General features: G+C 30.4%; 1 protein-coding gene across 2 annotated transcripts in view; it reads right to left on the bottom strand.

The window, feature by feature from the left end:
- The window catches only part of Tret1_18 (facilitated trehalose transporter Tret1-2 homolog), a 70699-nt gene that overhangs the window by 34271 nt on the left and 14969 nt on the right, over positions 1-21459 (bottom strand). Inside the window, exons 2-3 of one of the 2 annotated variants that reach the window (XM_011188115.2) lie at positions 18111-18161; positions 2103-2138 (exon numbers count right to left, since the gene is read on the bottom strand). The gene's annotated coding sequence lies outside the window, so the exon portion shown is untranslated. Of the gene's footprint in view, positions 1-2102; positions 2139-2328; positions 2496-18110; positions 18162-21459 lie in introns of those variants that run through there. The other variant, XM_011188116.3, reaches the window with a different exon arrangement.

Here is a 21459-nt window from a genome sequence, read left to right as displayed (position 1 = left end):
GCTCTCCGAATGTGTTCTTGAAAGCTTAAGCCTGTATATTCTGACAGTTTTCTTACAAAAACAAGAGTTCTCTCTGCAGTGAAGTGAGAAGTGTCGAATATAATGATTTAGTGTTTGGATATTAAAATTAAGTAAAATTTAAGTGCCAATTAACTTCAATATCTAGTAGCGGTAAAGAGTCAATTGAATAAATGACAGTACTTATTATTTCCAAATCGACACTTGTTGCAAGAATATAGTGAGCACCAATTTTAAACTTAAGCAGTGATCGTAGTGTTTTGGAAAACTTTTTAAGGACCCTTGAGGTTTGATCACAATCGTTGAGAATTTACGAAGTAGAGTAAATTGGTAAGGAGCTAACATCTGATTCTGGTGTCTGATTATTATAAAACCTCTACTAAAAATCTGAATTTGCTTATAATTTTACATATCAATGAAGATTTATTTCTTAATTGAGTCAATTAATAATATTTTAATATAATTAATTATATTGTATACAAATACCGATTTAAGAAAAATTTTGGTTCTTAATTGAGACAATTTATTAATTATTCCCAGACAATTGACTCAATTAAGCAGCTGCATGAAACATTGATTTTGTTCTTTATAATAACAAACGAATTTGTTTATTAGAATTTTATATATCAATGAATATTTATTTCTTAATTGAGTCAATTAGTATAATTATATACATACACATGTAAATGAATACAAAGAAAATATATTAATTGAGTCAATTAGTATTGCATCTCATTTAATTGACTCAATTAAGCCGCAGTCTTGTTTTTATTATAGCAAAATTTACGGGATTTTTGACAACGGTATTGTTCAACCTAATACCAAATCTATTAGAATGACAAATATTAATAGCGGTTATAATATTTAGTATGTACTTTCTTTTTTGTGGTTGTAAAAAATATCTTTGTGATAATGATGTGATAATCAGTGGGCAAATAAAACAATCATTTATGTTTTTTGGCCTATGTGGTGGCTCATTATCAGACCACCAAGTGCCGTTGTGGGCGAGAGATTCTGCCATATTTGTTAGTGTAATCTATATGTAGGTATGTACAACATGTGATTAAATTATCGCACCGCATTTAGTTGTCATTCTCGTATGACATATTGACTTTGCCGAATTTTTGTACATATCAGTGAAATGTTTCAATACTTCGGTTATCAACAACCTACATATATATGTACTCCATGCTTTTCTATTATGTGTATATAAATATGCCGTTCAAGTGCTTTCGAGTGTGGTATTATCATTTTTAGAGATACAAGCTTATGTATACATGTTGGTATATACATATGTATGTATGTAGGTATGTATATACATATATATATAAAGTGTATATAATTTTGGTTGATTTATATGTAGTATTAGCACTTGGTTATTATTAAATGGTTGACAGAATAATAAACCATTATAAGGTTCTCATGTCAGAAATCAAGGATCCTATACGTATTTTTAAAAGTATTTCCGATTATTTTCGTTACTTGAGGATATAGAACCGGGCATTTCTTGGTAGTAATATGTACATATTATATGCCTTCAAAATGATTTAAGAGTTATGTACTGATAAAACTAAAAGAAAAGTTTAAGTAATACACTCCAAAATTCGCAGATTTCGCAAAAATAAGTCCACTTTAAACCTCCAAGTGGTTATGTTCGGGCAGTCTATGGCCATGAACCACTGAATTCACTATCGTTTAGGGCTACTAAAGCGCTCTTTTGAAATTGACTTTTACTCACACTAAAATGTATTCTAAACACGATTAGTCCAACAGAATTTGAATTTATTAGAGAGAAGGTCCTGATGGCAGCGCGAAAACTTTTTGATTCAACAATTTATTCACAACTGATGCTTCGTAAATTGTTAGACTAGTATACTCTAAGTTTTCTTAATAAGAAAAAAGCCACTATCGATAGCAAATTTTAGTTCTAAACACACACGAAAGCTCGCGAAAAATCACAGCACTGGGAAAGATTTTAATTATTATTTTTCACACATTTTACTATAATTTATATTACCTGCAACTGAACTCAATTTAGTTACTTTTCACACACACAACATAAAATTAATAATATGGATTCTTACCTCTAAAGCTCCCTGAGATTGTTGCGCTTTTTGCAGCTGTAATGAAAGAAGAAAAATATTTTAATTTTATAAAAAAAAAATTAATTAATTCAGAGAGCAACTGATATAAACTCAACTAAAATGTTAAATTTTTAAATTAACACGCCACTCAAAAAGCTCTGTCTGTTGCATTAATTAAGCATTTACACAATAAAATTAAGTTCTATAATTAATTAGATTTTATTACCTGTTTTTTTCCTTTAACACAATATTAACAATACACTTGTATAATATATTAACTATTTTATGAAACAAAATGTATTTCTAAGTAGCTTTCAAAGCTTACACTCAGCGTACGCGCGAATACAAGCAGTTCCGTTAGCGCGTGAGATGTACTGTGAAATGACGACGATTGTGCAAAATTCCTACTTAATAAACCAATTTATCAATAAAATAACATTATACATACATTTTCAGTGTTTTTGTTGTTAATATTTCCACACTAAGGGGCATACAATCGTATATATGTACATATGTATATGTATATTGTTTTAATGAAAACAAAAAATTTAATCTGTTTTTAAAATTAATCTTATCGCAGAGACTGAAGAGCGTGTCTAGCAAATAAGTTGACTACTTGGTGCCCACAAATACATTGATACGACCACCCCCGATTTGAAATTTGAAATTAAAATAATATAATTGAAAAAAGAGACATTTAAAGGACAAGAAAGCAATTTCATAACTGCGTGTGTTACGAAAATAACGTCTTGAGTGCTGATATTAGTTTAGATTGTTATGGAATTTGTCAAAATTAAGCTAGGTACTTGAAGTATGTAATGTTATACAATATATTAATATATCGTGTATGTGATTGCCGCTAATAAATTAGCTGAATTTTTGGCCGAGCTTTCCTTTGTATACGTGTCACTCTTTGCCTTTTAAGACACCTTCAGAGCACTTTTACATTTTCTAAGATGCTCTTTCAGAAGAAAAATACGTTTGCATATTGCTTCTGAGCTTTTAGAAAGACTTTTACAGGAACTTTTTATTTCAGGATTTGAACTAATGACAAACCAGGTAGCATTCGCATACTTAATCCACTCATTTAAACATTTGCTGTTTATCTAAACATTATTTTTGATTTATTTTTAGTTTTAAAAGTGTATTTTTTGATAACTAAAAAGTAAATTATTACAATTATCTACAAAGATTATATAACAGATTCAATCTTTGTCAATTGTTGTACATTTTGTGAAGTGGGAAATTTATGTACTTGTAAAACAAGTAATACGTGGGTAAAATTAAACCGATTATCTGAGTTGACAATCAACTGTCACATTAACTAACGAATATGTATAGCTCGGAATGATACTTGAAAGTTATGGTGTACAGATAAGAAACTTAAGGATCCACTGTTTTATGTAAGAACTTTGACACCTGTTTCTCAATATGTTAACAAATGCTGTACAATCTTTGTGTAGGAAGTTTTAAAATGTCTGATATTAGGTGAATTCGAGCCAAAAAAAAAGGGAACAAAGTATAGGTACATTTTTCAATAGCCTTATTTTGACAGATCACGCGTGAGTCGTGTCAAGCCGTCATTTATTTTTGTTCAGTATTGTTTGGCATTTCATCATTGAAACTTACGCCTGAACAATGTTTACAAATTGTTCAAGAAGACCGAGGAGAGTAGATTCGGCGCCGTTGACTCCGACTTGACAGAATTTCTAAATGAAGATCGAGATCTTAAATTGAAAGCCTACAAAAAACAGCTTGTGCCGAAGTTGACAAATGACGAAGCGACATCTATGGGCTTTCCAAGAAGGTCCGACGTTTTAGAGCCAAATTCTGGTCACCGATGAGTCCCATTTCTGGCTCGAAGAGCAACCTGAAGAGATTCAAGAGCTGTCATTTCATCCAGAAAAAACAAGGGTTCGGTGTGGTTTGTGGGTCGGTGAAATCATCGGTCCATATTTCTTATAAAATTATGGCAGTGAGAAAGTAACCGTCAATGATGAACGACTATTTGATGCCTGAAAGCTCGTGTTCTCGGCGACATTTGGTTTCAGCAAGACGACGCCAATTCTTACATATCACCTTAATCAATGGGTTTATTGAAAGAACTCTTCGGTGAGCAGATGGTTTCTCGTTTTGGCTACCAGTCGAAATGCTTGAACGAGTCATCGAAAATTGGACTCAACGGATGGACTATCTGAGACGTAGCCGCGACCAACATTTGTAAGAGATAATTTATAAAAATAAATGCCAAAGAATGTTCTCTCGAATGATGGTAAACATTCCCATTAAATTTGAAGTTTCTGTGTTTTTTTCTTTAATAAAGTAGGAAACCTCGAAATGGATCTCCTTTTATATATTTGGAACGCAGCTGTAATATTATTTTACTTTGATTTGATATTTTTTGGTTAAAAAACGAGTTATTTGGATTTAGAAATCTCGTGGAAAATAAAGTTAAGTGATAATTCTCTTTAGAAATTTTAATTATAATTTCGCGATAATTTTTTTCCATTCCTTGGAGAAAATTTCTAAACATTATTTTCTATTAATAACAAAAAAATCTTTTCGGTATTTTCAAAAATGCTGAAATATAAAGTTAACGAATTTTAAATTTCATGTGTCTTAAGTCTTCATGAACACAAACTGAAATTTTTGGGCGAAATTTGAGAATCATATTTTCAAACATTTCTAAAGGGTTCCAGCAAACAATACTCGTTTGTAAGTAAGTTATATATTTGGGTTTTGATTCAAAAACTTTTAACTTTGGGAAAATCGATAGAATATAACAACAGGTACGCCTTTTATTATAATATTTGCTTATATTTTGGCACCTAAGTACTTCAAAGGTATAATAAATTAAAAATTTCAACGTCTATTTGTCCCCAGCTATATCAAAAAAATTATTGTTCTATCAAAAATTAATAAACATTTATGTACTGCACCTACTCAAAAATAATCAGCTTTACGGAAACGCCTACAAAATGCATACCTATATGTATAGCTTTATTCAAAATCTTGCAGTAATGATTTATAATCATTACTTAATTGGCAATTTTGAATTGAATTGTGTTCGCTTATCACTTTTCGCCAAAATTGTACTTTGTACGACTAAATGACGGCGATGCTTGTAACTGTAAATATGCAAATATTATTTACAATAAATTGTGACAAATTGCGAATTGTGTTTACACAAATCTATATCGCTGTTTGTGTGTCTGTTGGCGTCAACTCAAGTGGTATACATTGAAACTGATAGCCGCAATTCATATTGAAAAAACATATTCCAGCATGTGCGTCAACGATAACATATTGAACTCGGATTTTAAAAATAAAAAATTTCAATACAATATACATTTATATGTCTCACACATACAGACATTTATTTAAATATGTATATAAATTTTATTGCAACATCGCTTTAGTTACCAAGTAAAAAGGGGCGGGAATTGTGAGCAGTGTCTTATTGCTATCTGCTGGAAGATTTAAAGACATATGTAGACATGTATTTAGTATACAGTAAGCGTCATTAGCATATACACACTTCAAGTAGGTGTAGTGCTCAACTAAAATATTTTAATCTGTGATCAGTTTTCGAAACACTAAAATATATCTTTTCGAGATTACCTATAATCACTAACAACACGGTGGGCAAATGACGCAAGTGCTTAGCTAAAAGAAATTGACAATAATAAACCAAGGTATTTATTTTTAGAATTTGTTTATTATGAATGAAGCGTCCTTTGGTGTTATTTTTAGAATTTGTATTTTCGCTGAAATCGATATTTTTTATGTACCGAAGAAAGTTATCTAATAATTAAATTTTGTTTACGCTTAAATTAGCTTAATTTAAAACTTGGAAGGTGTCTAATCAAACAAGTAACTGACATAAATTGAATAGATCGGCATAAACAAATAGTTATGGAATATAAAAAATTCAACTGGACTACTTTGTTGTTGATTTCGCAAGTAAACCCAGTAAGAGATCAAAGCTCAATACAGATTTAGCAGAAAAGTAGCGAATCGAACAACCAACTGGTACAAAGAGAATGAACTGGTATAATGAATTATGAATAAATATAATTAAAATGGAAAGAAAGTATATTTTCTTGTACTGAATTTAACTAAATGACTTTGTTGTTGGCTGCATATATAAAATGTTTGACAAGACTCAAGCATAGAGATGAGAGAAGTATCTAAACGAAGGTGGGGATTGCGAGAATGAATTTTAAGTTATGATTACAACTGGCCCCATATCTAATTGGGCTGACTCAACTCAATGTCGAGTAAATCCTACTATCCTTGTTATTGGCATTCTTTAGTTAATTTAATGGTGTTGATAGGGGACCTGAATATATTTTAAGGTTGTATATTTTAAATAGTTATTTTCAGGTTAAAAATGGATATAAATTCTTTACAATTTAATGTAACAGTCATGTGACCTTTTGTTCTTGAAAAATACAACAGTATAGTGCTTTTTTTAGTTGCACAACAAAATTTTTAATTGTCTCATAATTTACTTGTATGTTTTTTATACAAATTGTAAGTGAAATCATTATTATTACGCTCAGTGCCGACAGTTTAAATATAACAGACGAAAGCATAAACATGGAGAATGGATTTTCTTTCTTAAACTTTATTGAATTTGCATTGATTGCACTGATTAACTTGCATGCTTTATTGACTGGAAGTCATGAAAATACCAGCGAAAACAATTTAATCAAAACTAATAAATGAAAGAGGCACAGTTCAATGTTGAACACGGCGAAATTCTGCAAAGCATCCAGCGTACGCCTATAATTGATTGAAGTGCAGTTTTTTAATTGAGTGCACTGTGGAAATGTTTTTGCAAAATAAATTAATTAGTAACGTTAGTGGTGGCATTCGTTTCGTTACAAAATCAGTCACCGCTGTCAAGTGACATATGACATATGTATGTATGTACATATGTATATAGACACAAAATATTGTATCGTTTTTTGTTTATCAACAAATGAAAGGATTTTTCTAAAGACTTTCTCTTTTTTAATTATAACAACAGATAGTTTTCATTAAATTGGTGACATTTGACATATTCGAATGACGTTTTAAGGGACTATACCAGTGTAACCTATGAAAAATTAGGTAATTTTCGTGAATTTTTTTTTAAAAGAAAGTACTCGATCGAATATTTCGAAATTTTTTGCCCATAATAAGGTATATTTTCAGCAACATTTCAAATTTTTTTCTACAATAATATTGAAAAATAACGGAGTTATATACTATCTTCGGAGGTGCCAAAAAATAAGTGGCCCAACTGCTGACATGATTCTCTCTCTTTAGAACGCTACCATTCAAAAACTATTCAAGATACGTTCTTACCGCTTTCACAGGATATTTTTGAAAGTATAAAATATCGAATGAGCCAAAAATTAAAAAATCGATTTTTTGAAAATGTCACACTGGTATAGCCCCTTAAGCTATCAGTGAATGATAATTGTATGATTTAATGCCGTTTGTTTCATTATGAGTATATGGCTACATCAAATCCTTCAAATTATAATATTCATATCAAATGTTTACGTTTTTCCGCTTGTAAAGTGAAAAAACAAAATCATCAAGACCATAAAATTCACCGAACAATATTTAAAGAATCTTTGTTAATATACCAACTAATTTTTTTTTAAAAACATCATTAATGTGGTTCAGGGCCAGAATTTCGGTCAACGCTTGAACGAAACGGACTTTCTGAAAAATTTAAAACCATTTATATATATTAATATATATATATATACAAATCCTTAGAAATAAGCGCTATTCAACATAAGTTATTCATTACACCATATGTATTTTGAAATAAAAACCGATAAAAATTGAACCAAATATTCAAAAGAAAGAAACTTAAATTTAAATTTCATCAAAAATCTGAGATTCCTTCAAATATTTATATCGAAACCCGAATTACTCAGTTTGTTTACCAGGGAATTCAGAAGAGTTAGCCGCAATCTAAGGAAACCTCAGCGGTTGAAATATTTTGTTGTTGTTGAATTTTCATAATTTTTGTCACCAATTCTACGTATTTATATAAAATCACGTAAATGAAAAAAGGAATTTGTGCAATAACAATAAAATATGAGCGTATGAGCACAACTGAGTGATGATATCAGTATTTTCATAGAATCGACTGACGTCAGTGATGCAATCTTAGTGAACTTTGTGAATCAAAATAAATTGCAAATGAAAAATGTAAAGTGTAACAATCAAGAATACGTAAGTAAGTAAACAGACGACGGATGTAAGAGGGCAGGCTGTTGACGTGCCCCCGACGCTATAGATTGAGGCGCAGACGATTTCAGCAACCAAATTAAGCTGATAACACAGAAACGTGCCTCTTTTTTAGCGCAAATAAAAACGATGAGTTATTAATGGAATTTCCATTTCGCTTAAGAAACGTGTTCTAGCTCATTGTTTTTGTTTATTTCCAAGAATATTGTTGTTTTTATTGCAAATTAAAAACGAATTCACTGCTTGCTTAGCATACTAATTAGCGTGTAATTCCCAACTTTTAAGGCCGAAATGCAACACTGTATGAGAGATTGTGAGATTGCCTACAATTTACTTCATATTACATACTCGTTTGAAGCGTACATTGTTTTAATGACTAGTCTTCGATAAATATTGACGTCTTTCAATAATTTACGTTCATCATTATTTATACTAAATTATTGCAATGTTTTTTTATGTTATTGCTTGATATGCGGCTTGCATTATTCTGGTTTATTGTTTTCCCATAATTTGCATCTTCCATTGGTATACTTTATTACAGTGACCTTGCTAAGGTCGTGTGTGGCTCATTTCACTTTTTATGGTCGTTGCGATTTTTACACCCCCGTCAAATCAAAAAATATGTTTTTGAAAAATATCACATATGATTTTGGATCAATTAAAATTGTGTTTGAATTACTTTTTTAATTTAAAAAACTTTATGTTAATTAAACATATAGTCCCTCATTGAGATTATTGAAAACATATATAATAATTTTTCTGAGAAACAATATTTTGAGATATTTCATTCATATACATTGTATAAAAGTATATTGAAGGCAGAAGTTTAATGCACCCTAAAAATTAAGGGAAAGCTTTAATTGAATACCTGAATGCAATATTTTCTAGTTTCTGTTCATCCATGCATGGAATATCTCTGGTATCTTTCAATACTCCATTCTAAACCAAACTAATTTTTGCTTTGTCATATCTATATAAGTTAATTTTTAAGATTCCTTTCTGAATCAAGCTCATTTTTTCTTTGGAACATTTTGTCTGAAGTTTTATCCTTTCTATTTTCTAATCAAGCTTTCCTTACTTCCCAAAATAATCGAGTTTGTTTTAATACTCGCTTATTTATTTTATAGCTCAGAGCAGAAAAATAATACATTATTTATCTTCTTTATCAAATAAAATCTAAATCTTTAAATCAGCTTCAAAAGACTAGCCACAGCGGAATTTCTGGGAATTGTAAGCCTGATGAGCTTGATGAGATACGTCTGTCACACTAACAGTATCATGGAAACATATAGGAGTACCCTTACACTATTGTGGTTTACTAATGGATAGGTGAGCCTTGGCTTACTGACTTGGATGGTCAGTCACTAGAATTTGCGCAGTCGCTAGATACATCTGGCCTAAGGTGAATCACAAGAGGTTTACCGAGCTTTTTGCCCTCTCCTTAGTCGTAAGGGTTATAAATGACCATTGTCCCATCGGGATACATGCTGTTAGGTTAAAATCTTACCGGATACTATCTGTAGAAGCTGCCTGGAGGAGGACAGGGTGGAATCATTTCATCACTTTCTTATGTAATGTCTCGCCTTTAGGAGATCAAGATAAAGTTTTTTTGAATCTCACTTTTTCGAACAACCACGCGAAATAGCGGATATAAAGGCAAAAACCTCTGCAGATTTGTAGTAAAGTCAGTATCTCACACTTATAGTAGTGTTTCCTTTTGGGAAACTGTAATACAACCTAATCTAACCCAACACAGACTTACGAATTGTGCGTTGGGTATACATATTAAATAAGCTTTTGCTATATAAACAATACTGGTTTCATATAATTTGGTATTGAAAGTGTTTTTAATGAAATTACATACTCGCCTACATACACGTTTACGTAGGTACACACTTAAGTGCGAGTATATAATAATTTTCATTGCGTTTTTTAGTACGTTTCATTACATTGCCTTTGTATTTACTTGCGGTTTTTAATTAGCATTACAAAGCTTAGTTGATTACCTTTTGTGTGCTGGATTTGAATGTTGCTTTGTTGCTTTATTTCATCATTTTTCTATATTTCATTAACACTTGTTGGACTTGTGCGTAGTTTAATTTGGCAATCAGGTTAATTTCCTGTTTAAATAGACTTTTTATTTATCAAATTTGTGTCAGTCACTGTAGCTTGAATTTGCTGCTATAATTTGTGATTAAATAGGGAATTTAGTTTTTTTTTAATTTATTAAATTCAAATAGCGTGCAATTGACAAGTTGAAGGTTGTTTGAGGTTAAGTAAGATTAATGAATTTGATATACTATATAATGTATTAAAATATTTAGAATTTATGAGTGCATTATTTTGCCATTTGATTCGCCTGTCGATAAAGATTTCGCACACTCAAAGGAGCAATAAAATATCTAACTGTATTCAATAGCTAATCCTCACACTTTAACAATCTATTTGATTTCTATCACTTGTTTGTTTTTGAAATTCTTGAAATTTTTTAAAAATATGTACCTGATTAGCTATGAACTTCAAAACAATAAACATAATGAAAATGTGTATTTAATGACTACTTTAAAGAGTTATTGCTACTGACTATTTCCAGTGAAAAAAACCTCATTGTGGAATGCCGATTGCCATTTAAGCAAATATTGCATCTAAATTTTACTGTTTTTATGTCTGCGCAGACGTGATCGCGCTCAGGTCCTACTGCATACTAGCTTTAATCAGCAATGCCGGTTGATATGCGAGTGAGTAGATACCTATGTATACGTATGTATGTATGTAAGTATACCGAAAAACAGGTTTCTTTCATTCACAAAATTAGCGAAAAAGTAATCAAAACAAAAACGAAAAAAGCCGGTACTTTTTCTATTGCCAAATAAAGTTAAACGAAACTGCGATAAAAATAATATTTTGTTTAATAATCATAATCTTACGTTGGTTACGTGTGAAGGATTGAACTTTTACTAGGAATTTTATAAAGAAAAAAATTTAAGTTTAAGATTTGATACCACAAAGCTTTGACCGTGAATATTATGTAATACTTCATACAGTTTTCTATCGGAAAAAGCTTTGGGATTTTTCAACTATTGGAAATTATCTCCAAGACTTGGAATGGATATAAGATTTTTACTATCGTGGAGTTGATATTCAGTTAAACTCCTAAAAGTTAAATACTATTAAACAGTTTGCTTTACATAGATTCTTCGGGTAATATCCGAGAAAATATTTCACGAAAACTGAGTAAAAATATTACTACATATATAGCATTGACTTATTAAGGATTTAAGTGGGCGTAGTGGATCCATACCAATTTATCATTTTTATACACAAAAACCGTGAGAAAGAAGAAGGCATTTATTTCATACAATATTTTACAAAAATTAGCACATATTTGTTCCAAGTCCCTTACGTAACTTCGAGACGAAAAAAATAATTTTTAGAAAAAGTATATAGTGATGTCACCCTTTAATTAATTAAGTCTGTGCAAGTGCATATGTCATATACATATAATTCTAGTAACAATGGTAGATATAATAGTAAAAGAATTAAAGGGATTATAGATACGACAGGAACACTCAACGATTTGTTGATAAAGTGCACGTGTACAATACATTTTTTTATACATACATATAGTATTTTATATATAGTATGTAGGAATTATAAAGTATATATAAAAGTAATATAAAGTAAAAATTAAATTGAAACAGTTATAATTTTATATAAATTGGTAAGCGCTTGTGGAAACTCGTTCCACAAAACATACAAATGTATAGTTATGCCTTTTTCTCGGTGCTTGAATCAATATGGATGCATTATATTTTATATATATATTGTAGTTGTATGTGCCTAAAATTCACTTGAAATATTTTTTATAGCCACCGCTGCCAAGTGTCACCTTTTGCCAGCACGTATATTTGGGGTTTTGGAATTACCGTATTCAGTTATTTCGGCGAACTGTCAGATGCTCACGGCTGTTAGCGATTCAATGCTCAAGAACACGCATTTTGATTGAGGCAAACACGGGGATTTTCAAATCAAACCTGTAGCAGTTTAATTGGATTTAAGTATAGTAATGGGTGGCAAGTATTCATATATGAAGAAAAATGTCTGAAATCGTGAAATTTACTGCTCAAAAATTTACAAAAAGTTTAATAACTTTTAATTAATAGTTTCAACTGACTCTCCTTTGATTATGGTTTTACAGCATTTTCGCTCAGCCAAATTAATTTAATACATTAAGATTGTAATTGAGAAACTAGATGTTAGTACATTTTTGTTTTCGCTGTTCATAAGCAGTAAGTTTCATTAGCTGATTGCTATTTTATCAACAATCACAATCAAGTTTACAGCGCGGACAACAACCTACAGAGCTGCATTCCCGTTTCAACTCGATTTGATTTCGAAAAATTGGATTTTTATTTTATATGGTAAATCGATCTAAATCAGCGGTTTAAACGAGTAAGGCCGGTTAATTGATCAATTAACTGCTGTGCGAAAAGGGTATTAAGAGAATGTTTAATATTTCTCTTAATTAATTAGGGGATTCAGACAGGTTAATACATTCTATAATAGAAGGTTTATAAATTGGCATATAGGTATCTACATCTAATCAGTTATCTTTTATTTTTATCTTACTATGAAAAGCTTGCTATATATATTTATCTGGACATCCATATGTTCATTAAAATAATCATAATTCTGCTACAAGTATTTAAAAATAATCATCACGTGCATCTTTTATTATTTCCACGTTACTGCCGACAATACGGAATTTTTTTGTATGCACACAGAATAATAAATGAGCAATAATAGTTGCAAGTAACATATAAACAATTAAAACTGCGCCAAAGTAACAAATTGCTCATGTCATGTACATATGTGTGTAAAACGGAAGCACTACGCACGGAACTAAATGCGTTTAACGGACAAACGCCCACGCGCCGTCAACTACAAATGGGTTTACAGTTACGTACATAACGTAAATAAGTATGTAAAGTTACTTTCGTAATGTGTTAACAACTTGGCAGATATGGGGCCGCACCTTTTCTTATGTTTGTGGTTTGGAACTAGATCTTATTTAAGGGCTTCTAAAAGTCGTCAACTGCCTCTGGTATGCTACTGAAAGCTTTTAAGAATATCACTGCTGCCATTGTCTCCCTAGAATTAACAGTTTTTTGACAAATTTTGTTTACGAACCAACCACAAATGAAGTGATATTCGCGCACTTGAATCACTTGGTTTTATAACGGGTGATTTTTTTGAGGTTAGGATTTTCATGCATTAGTATTTGACAGATCACGTGGGATTTCAGACATGGTGTCAAAGAGAAAGATGCTCAGTATGCTTTGACATTTCATCATGAATAGACTTACTAACGAGCAACGCTTGCAAATCATTGAATTTTATTACCAAAATCAGTGTTCGGTTCGAAATGTTTTTATCGACAAATTTTGTTCAGCGATGAGGCTCATTTCTGGTTGAATGGCTACGTAAATAAGCAAAATTGCCGCATTTGGGGTGAAGAGCAACCAGAAGCCGTTCAAGAACTGCCCATGAATCCCGAAAAATGCACTGTTTGGTGTGGTTTGTACGCTGGTGGAATCATTGGACCGTATTTTTTCAAAGATGCTGTTGGACGCAACGTTACGGTGAATGGCGATCGCTATCGTTCGATGCTAACAAACTTTTTGTTGCCAAAAATGGAAGAACTGAACTTGGTTGACATGTGGTTTCAACAAGATGGCGCTACATGCCACACAGCTCGCGATTCTATGGCCATTTTGAGGGAAAACTTCGGAGAACAATTCATCTCAAGAAATGGACCCGTAAGTTGGCCACCAAGATCATGCGATTTAACGCCTTTAGACTATTTTTTGTGGGGCTACGTCAAGTCTAAAGTCTACAGAAATAAGCCAGCAACTATTCCAGCTTTGGAAGACAACATTTCCGAAGAAATTCGGGCTATTCCGGCCGAAATGCTCGAAAAAGTTGCCCAAAATTGGACTTTCCGAATGGACCACCTAAGACGCAGCCGCGGTCAACATTTAAATGAAATTATCTTCAAAAAGTAAATGTCATGAACCAATCTAACGTTTCAAATAAAGAACCGATGAGATTTTGCAAATTTTATGCGTTTTTTTTTTTTTAAAGTTATCAAGCTCTTAAAAAATCACCCTTTATTTGCTTACGCAAGCTAACTAGTCAATTGCATACGCAGCATTTAAAGCTTTGCATTTCTGGTTCTGGCATCTAAACACCGCTAAATGCTATTTCACGTGACTTTCATGTTTGTTTTTGTCAACTGACGCATGTGTTTTGTTGCTGTGATTGATGGAGTGCACGCCATGCCACTTATATAAATCGCTGCACTCAGCGCCGCTGTACACCTTACAACCGATTCAATTGATTTTATGAAGCATAGAGTATATAATTAAGCTGACAGGTAGATATGTACATAAATGTAGTTATGTGAGTACAGTTAATTAGTCACAATCACATGATGCACGTATTCAATTAATTGATCCGAGTAGTAATTAGCATTGCGAACTACTTGCATACATATAACATTTAAAAATCATGATATGTATCTCAATACAAAGTGAAAATTCTTATTGAAAATATTTTACTAATCAAATTTTCAGGGAACTACTTTAATATCTACCCATTACTTATCGATTCGAATGGATGGAGAAGTGTTCTTCCCAATCGTAAATACTAAACTAATAATATAATATCAACAAAAAATAAATAAACATTAATGTGTACAAAAATTTTGTATTTTAAGAAGTATACTATATAATGAAGTCGAAAAATAGAAATATAATGCAATACCATCACTTATTCATAAATCTTACGAAATTCTGTTTTTTGTATTTTTTAGAGCATAAGGTTGACAGCTGTTCTAAAATAGGCTGACAGCTGGGGAAAGTTGCTAACACTAATTTATAATGAGTACAATTTTCTCACAAATTTTTGTTTCCAAATACACGAAACAAATTTACAATAAAAGTTATTTTAAGAAGCAATTTTAGTTTATATGATAATTACTTTATTCGATTTATATATGTATAATCGATAAATATATATTTTTTTTTGTCGTATAGTAAATGTTCCATAAATTCCGGGATTAAATTATAAGAAAAATGTCATATTTGAATGTTAGAATTAATAGGTAATTTGATTATATGTATGTATATATTTTTGAGGCTTTGGAGGAGAGAAGAACTGAGCTGTGTAACATATTTAAAATATTCTATTTTCTTTTTTAACCTTTAAAGTTGGAAATCGCTCAAAAAATAATCTCAAATTGAACTACAGTTTCCAATCCAGAAATACCCAGTTCAAGTAAGTATCAATCCAAATTATTTAATTAATTTCCCAAGTGTTGTTTTCTTAACTAGTCCATAATCATATTAAAGCTTTGAAATATAGAATACTTTAAGTATTTTACTATTATCTTCAGCCTTTCCTATGATACTTGCTTAAAATGAGAATTTAAATTCAAAAATATATCTCATTATGGTTTTAGTTATTAATACAGTTTTTACAAAAATTTCCAGTATCTTAAGTGAAATTAAGTGACATACATAAGTATATTAATTTAGATGACACATTTGTCAATAACCTTTTATCTAATTATATTTGTTTTCTTTATTTTTTGTTTCGTGATTTCTCATTTATCAACAACCAGTTCAGTTTCAGTTTCCAACAACCCAAGCAATAGATTCTTTTTCAATTAATTTGTACAATAATTACTTATTTGATAATTACCCATGTCTGCAGAGTGTTTTTCCATAGAAGTTGATAAATTTAATGACACTGTGGTTGTTGTCTCAATATTTACGAAAGTGGGGGCGAATTTGTCAGTTTAAGACCTACACACACGTGTCTAAATATTTACATTCATATATGTATGTATAGACACATAAATGTATACTTGCTTTTGCTTATTAAAATGATACAAAATTGCTTAAAGGTTTTATAAAATCGATTAAAATATTTTCTTTTATTTATTTAAAAGAAAGTCGATCAATAACGCTGGGGCACGTGACGATAACTCGATATCGCAAATACTGCTGTACTGGTTTATTTGAGAACTATTATTTCAATTAGGAATTATTCCATATATAATAATTCCTGAAACTCGGTTCGTTCGAACAATTCTGAAGGCACTCTCCACGATTTCTTTCAACCAGAAAAATGTGATATTTCGATTCGATTAAACTATTTTCTGTAGAGTTACTCAAGTCAATGGATTATGATATGGTTGATCTCTTCTAAAACAACATTCAGAGCGTTATTACCAATAAAAGACAATTATACTGGAAAAAGTGGTGCCAAGTTGGACCGATTATACGGTCTTAACGATTTCTAGCTATAAAGAACGCCTTCTTATATATGTATATATTATTCTCTATTATTTTAATTTCATGTTACTAATCAGATCTTCAATTATACTAACTCACTAAAAATCACTAATTAAGACATAATTAACTTTCTAAGCTTTGTGCTTCATTATTTAATTGTTTACAAATTAATGAGTTTGAAGTTTTATCCAAAAAAATCTAGAAGTAATAACAGTTTGTGGGTTAGAACAATAATTGAATTATTCTTTTTAAACCGATAAATATCATGAAAATATCTTTTTAAAGTGTGAGAAAACTAGCTATTACGTAATTGAAAATTTAATTTCAAAATCATCAATTTTCCCTTTAATTTTGGTGTTGATTTTCAGTACAATAATTACTAGTTTACTCACAAAATATACGCAGTTCGTGACAAACAGAAAATATTTATATCGAATTAACTTCAATCACTTTATTCATATAATGATTTCGCGAATGTGAGTTTTGCGAAATGAGCAACCAACCGCAAAGTTTTGTTTAAGTGGCTATTATTTTGGTAAAATTTTGAGTTTATTTTTGTTAACTTCGTCCGAAAAATAATATTTAGATGTCAAATGGAGGGTATTTGTGGGATATATTTAAGAATATTTAGAACAAAAAACTTAGTAAGTAAGTATAAAGATTATTTTAACTTCAAATAATTTATTTTAAATAAACGCATATTTATTAAAATTTAATTTCAATTCATATCAAAAACAAAAAAAAAACTTTGAACTAGAACAAAAAAAGGAAAAAAAAATTTTTTTGTTGCCATTTTTAACTAAAACTTCAGTTATACTAGAATTTTATATATAATATTTAATAATTTAAAAAAAAAAATAAAAAATGTATATAGAAATAAAGTATATTCGTATATCTATTGCTTGATTCCGAGAAAACTTTCCTCGACATTCCTCCCTCACTTGCTTTATCTATTTTTGAGGCATATTACTTCATATATATTTTTGTACATATATAGTTTTCGCTTTACATTTTGATAGAAAAATTCAGCAAGTAGTCGAGCCTCCTCTGCTAAATATAAAAAATTTCGACACGTGTATACAGTGCTTGCAAGAAGTCGTGATCTAGTAGATATTTTTAACATAAATAATAGTTTATCACTATTAAAAATTATAAATTGTATTTTTTTGCTCAGAGCATCGTCGGGAATAATTTTTTTCGACAAAATCATTTCTATATAGCTTTAGTATCTCGTTGCAGAACCAAAAACAAAAATCATAATTTGATAATTTATTTAATGAGTATGGAAGAAGGAACTGAATTTATTTCTTTAATTTTTATTTTTTAGTATTATATATAAATAAATTATTTTTGAGTACATAAATAAAATGTTTATTTTTTACTGAATTACCTTTTCAAATGGGCTTCGACGATTGATGGTTATTCTAGGAACACTCGATATCTGAAATGAAAGAAAAACGCGATATTAAAAAAACTTAAAAATGCAAATTTCTGGAAAAAAGAGTTTAAATTAATACGTGCTTTAACAGGAAAACTTGTTACCATACTATTTTACCAATTAGCAAATCTTTTTAGAATCCTAAATTGTGCTTACAGGCAAAAATCAAGTTTTTGACAATTTTAGACTGGCCTCACATTTTCATTTAAATGTATCTGCTGTTCCAAGACTTTCGTCAATCACTATGAAACTTTCGTCTATTCGAAATATTTTCAATGGCAGAAGACACATATAAAATAAATTTTTTATCAACACACTCGTGATTTCATAAAAACATTCTAAATATAATTCTATAAATTTACCGCTAAATCCACCACAGTCAGTTAAAGTCAAGAAGATAAATATTTTTCTTTTATACTCAAATCAATCTTCCGAATTTTTAAATTTTTTTGCAAAAACATATGTATGTACATGAGTAGCAGAGCCCATTCAAGTGATCAGATTTAAGTCAAACATAAGTAAATATATAATATACATATGTTAAATACATGTATGTTAAAAAACGCTTATCTAAATTTTCCGACAACACACACACATATACACATAAATACATACATATATTTAAATACCAAATTAGAATTTTCTTGCAGATTAGCTCTTTATGTACCCCTATGTTGATATTTATGGAACAAAATAAAGCCAAAAACTCTCGCAACAAAGAAGTGGAAAAAGTCAAAGCGGAAAACGAGTGTGAATGTCACAGCGGCGTTTAACGCGTTGCGTTACGTAGACGTAAATAAATTTCGATTTCTTGGCAGTGAATACAAAAAATGTGTGTCTATTTTTTGAAATATATATATTGCACTGTTGCAGATCATGGCTGATAAAGAGTCTGTTCAACGCAAAAGAAATATTAAAAAATTGTGTTCTGGCCATTGAATATTCGGAAAGTATGATGGAAGCCAAAAAACAATAAAACCCGAAACAAAAATAAAAAGAAATAAGTGCAATCCCTAATTATCCTACGCATAGTTTTGAGTGTGAATTTTTTTGTGGAAATTTTTCAAAAATAAAAAAATAACGCTGACACATTTATTTTTAGTGCCACTTGTGGTAGCTTAGCATTGAAAAAGTGGTTCGGACTTGGCGCTCCACAATTCCCATACAACACCAATGCTAACAATAAGACTACACTAATTTAGTGTGCTTCTCATGACGCTGTTGACTATATGTAGTATAGATGTACATACTATATGTCTGTTTTTTGGTTTATTTGTGCAGTTGTTTTTTTTGTTGTTTCTAAATACGCAAACAAAAAAATTCCAACAGTCATACTGTCATACACACATATCTACATTAGCATATATTTGTGCTTAAATATTATTTGGTGGCGAGCATATAATATAAGCACTGTGTAAAATATGCGAGAATCCATTCATTTATTTATTTACTTTTCGTTTGACTGCAGCCAACGTGTGGCCTGCATTAAACGTGTCGAATGCCGGCAAAGTCAGGTATACGGTGTCAACGTAATTGACGTTGCCACTTACAGGTGCATTGACCTAACGGTCACAAAAATCACAAAAAAATATTTTAGAATTTTAAATTAGTAAAAACACATATTTTTTGTTGTTTAATTGGTTGAGTGTTTTTGGTTTTTTAACTCATTTCAAGTATTTTGCTTTTTGTTTAAGCATGTTGTTGATGTAAGGTTGTTGAGATTTTGAATGTTTTTTTTAAAGGTAGGGTTTTTATTTAAGTGTTGCTTTAAAACCGTTGAAAGAAAAGTTAAAACTTAAATGTTATTATTTAAGTAATGCCTATGTAAGGTACATCCATAAAGTAGAATTCTAATAATTAGAATTCACTTTCCATACAAATTAATTCACTAAATAACTTTGACTTCCATATCAAAGAACAAGAGGTTGTCCAGAGACCACTGGAACTAAAATATTAGATTTTCATTGTCGGAGAGACACTCAAAAAGAGTTTTCGAAAATATAAAAGTGAAACATGGGATTACTGAAACATTCGAAACGTCTTTTAAACGAGTTCTAATGTTCCAAATATCGAAATAGGTTTACAACCACGCCTATTTCCCATATAACTCAATTTTGTATTCCATTTGATTCCATCACTTTATAATTTATAGATTCTTAGCGTAACATTCTTATAGCTTAAGCGTAACGAATCGAACGCAACAATATTTAAAGATACCTACTACATATACTATCTATAGTCCGCTTAACAGTGGCTAAAGTACTAACCCAAGTATGTATAATGAGTTATACTCGTAACTACATATGCACACATTAATGAATCACTATTCGGCGAGAAGAAGTTTTTATATATAAATAATTATGTTTTTACTATATTCGCAACATTATCAGCAAACCGACTATTGATGAGTAATAACACTATGCTAAAGGAGATTACAAATAAACGCGTATTTATGAAGTTACCGACATGTATTATCTGAAGAGAGGAGTTGTGGTGTTATGACCATGTAATTTAGTAGTTAGAGGGAGATATTGATTTGATACAAGTTACCGATCAAAATCAAAATGTCTGTTTACTGCCAACAAGTAATGTTATATTTTGACTATGGAAAAGCTTCTACTTCGGCGGTCTCCTAATAACCTTTTCACACAGGAGCTTCTGCTCGATTAAAACGCTGATTAAGATCGATTTAACATACAAAATATAAGTCTGCATTAATTTTTGATTGAATTTGAATCGACTTGTTATATACTTACTATATACGTTCTTTGGCTGCTAGTTGTTATTCAGTGTGAAGAACAAAAACTGGTTGTTCGATCAAAATTTTAATTGATCAATTAATTTGGCTGTGTGAAAAGGTTATACAACTTAGGATGCTCCGTTTGTTTGAAAAGAGCTTACCAAATATGGAATATATAGCTAAATACATTTTCTAGCTGAAGTATAAGCATTGGAATTCGATAATTTAATTTAAATTAGCTTAATTAATGAAGTCAACTTATACGAGATCAGCTTGTATTACTTTTCATCGATTAAATATTCGAAACATTGAGGCTTGATTTTAAAATATTTTATCAGACCAAAGTGGTATCATCGTATAGAAACCACAAGAAACAGTTCGATATAAACTGAGAAAAGTGTAGTAATTAAAGTACAAAAGGAAGGAAATTTTGGAAATTAAAAATGTTACTAAAGAATCAAACCCGAAGAATCCATATCTGTATGAGAAATAATTTTAAATTATATAGGCTATATAAACAGAATAACCACTTGCAACACAGACGTTAGTCATATTTCTATA

The sequence above is a fragment of the Zeugodacus cucurbitae genome, chromosome 4, assembly GCF_028554725.1.
Source record: "Zeugodacus cucurbitae isolate PBARC_wt_2022May chromosome 4, idZeuCucr1.2, whole genome shotgun sequence".
Taxonomy (NCBI): domain Eukaryota; kingdom Metazoa; phylum Arthropoda; class Insecta; order Diptera; family Tephritidae; genus Zeugodacus; species Zeugodacus cucurbitae.
The sequence above is the reverse complement of the archived record's forward strand: the minus strand, read 5'-3'. Positions and strand labels throughout refer to the sequence as shown.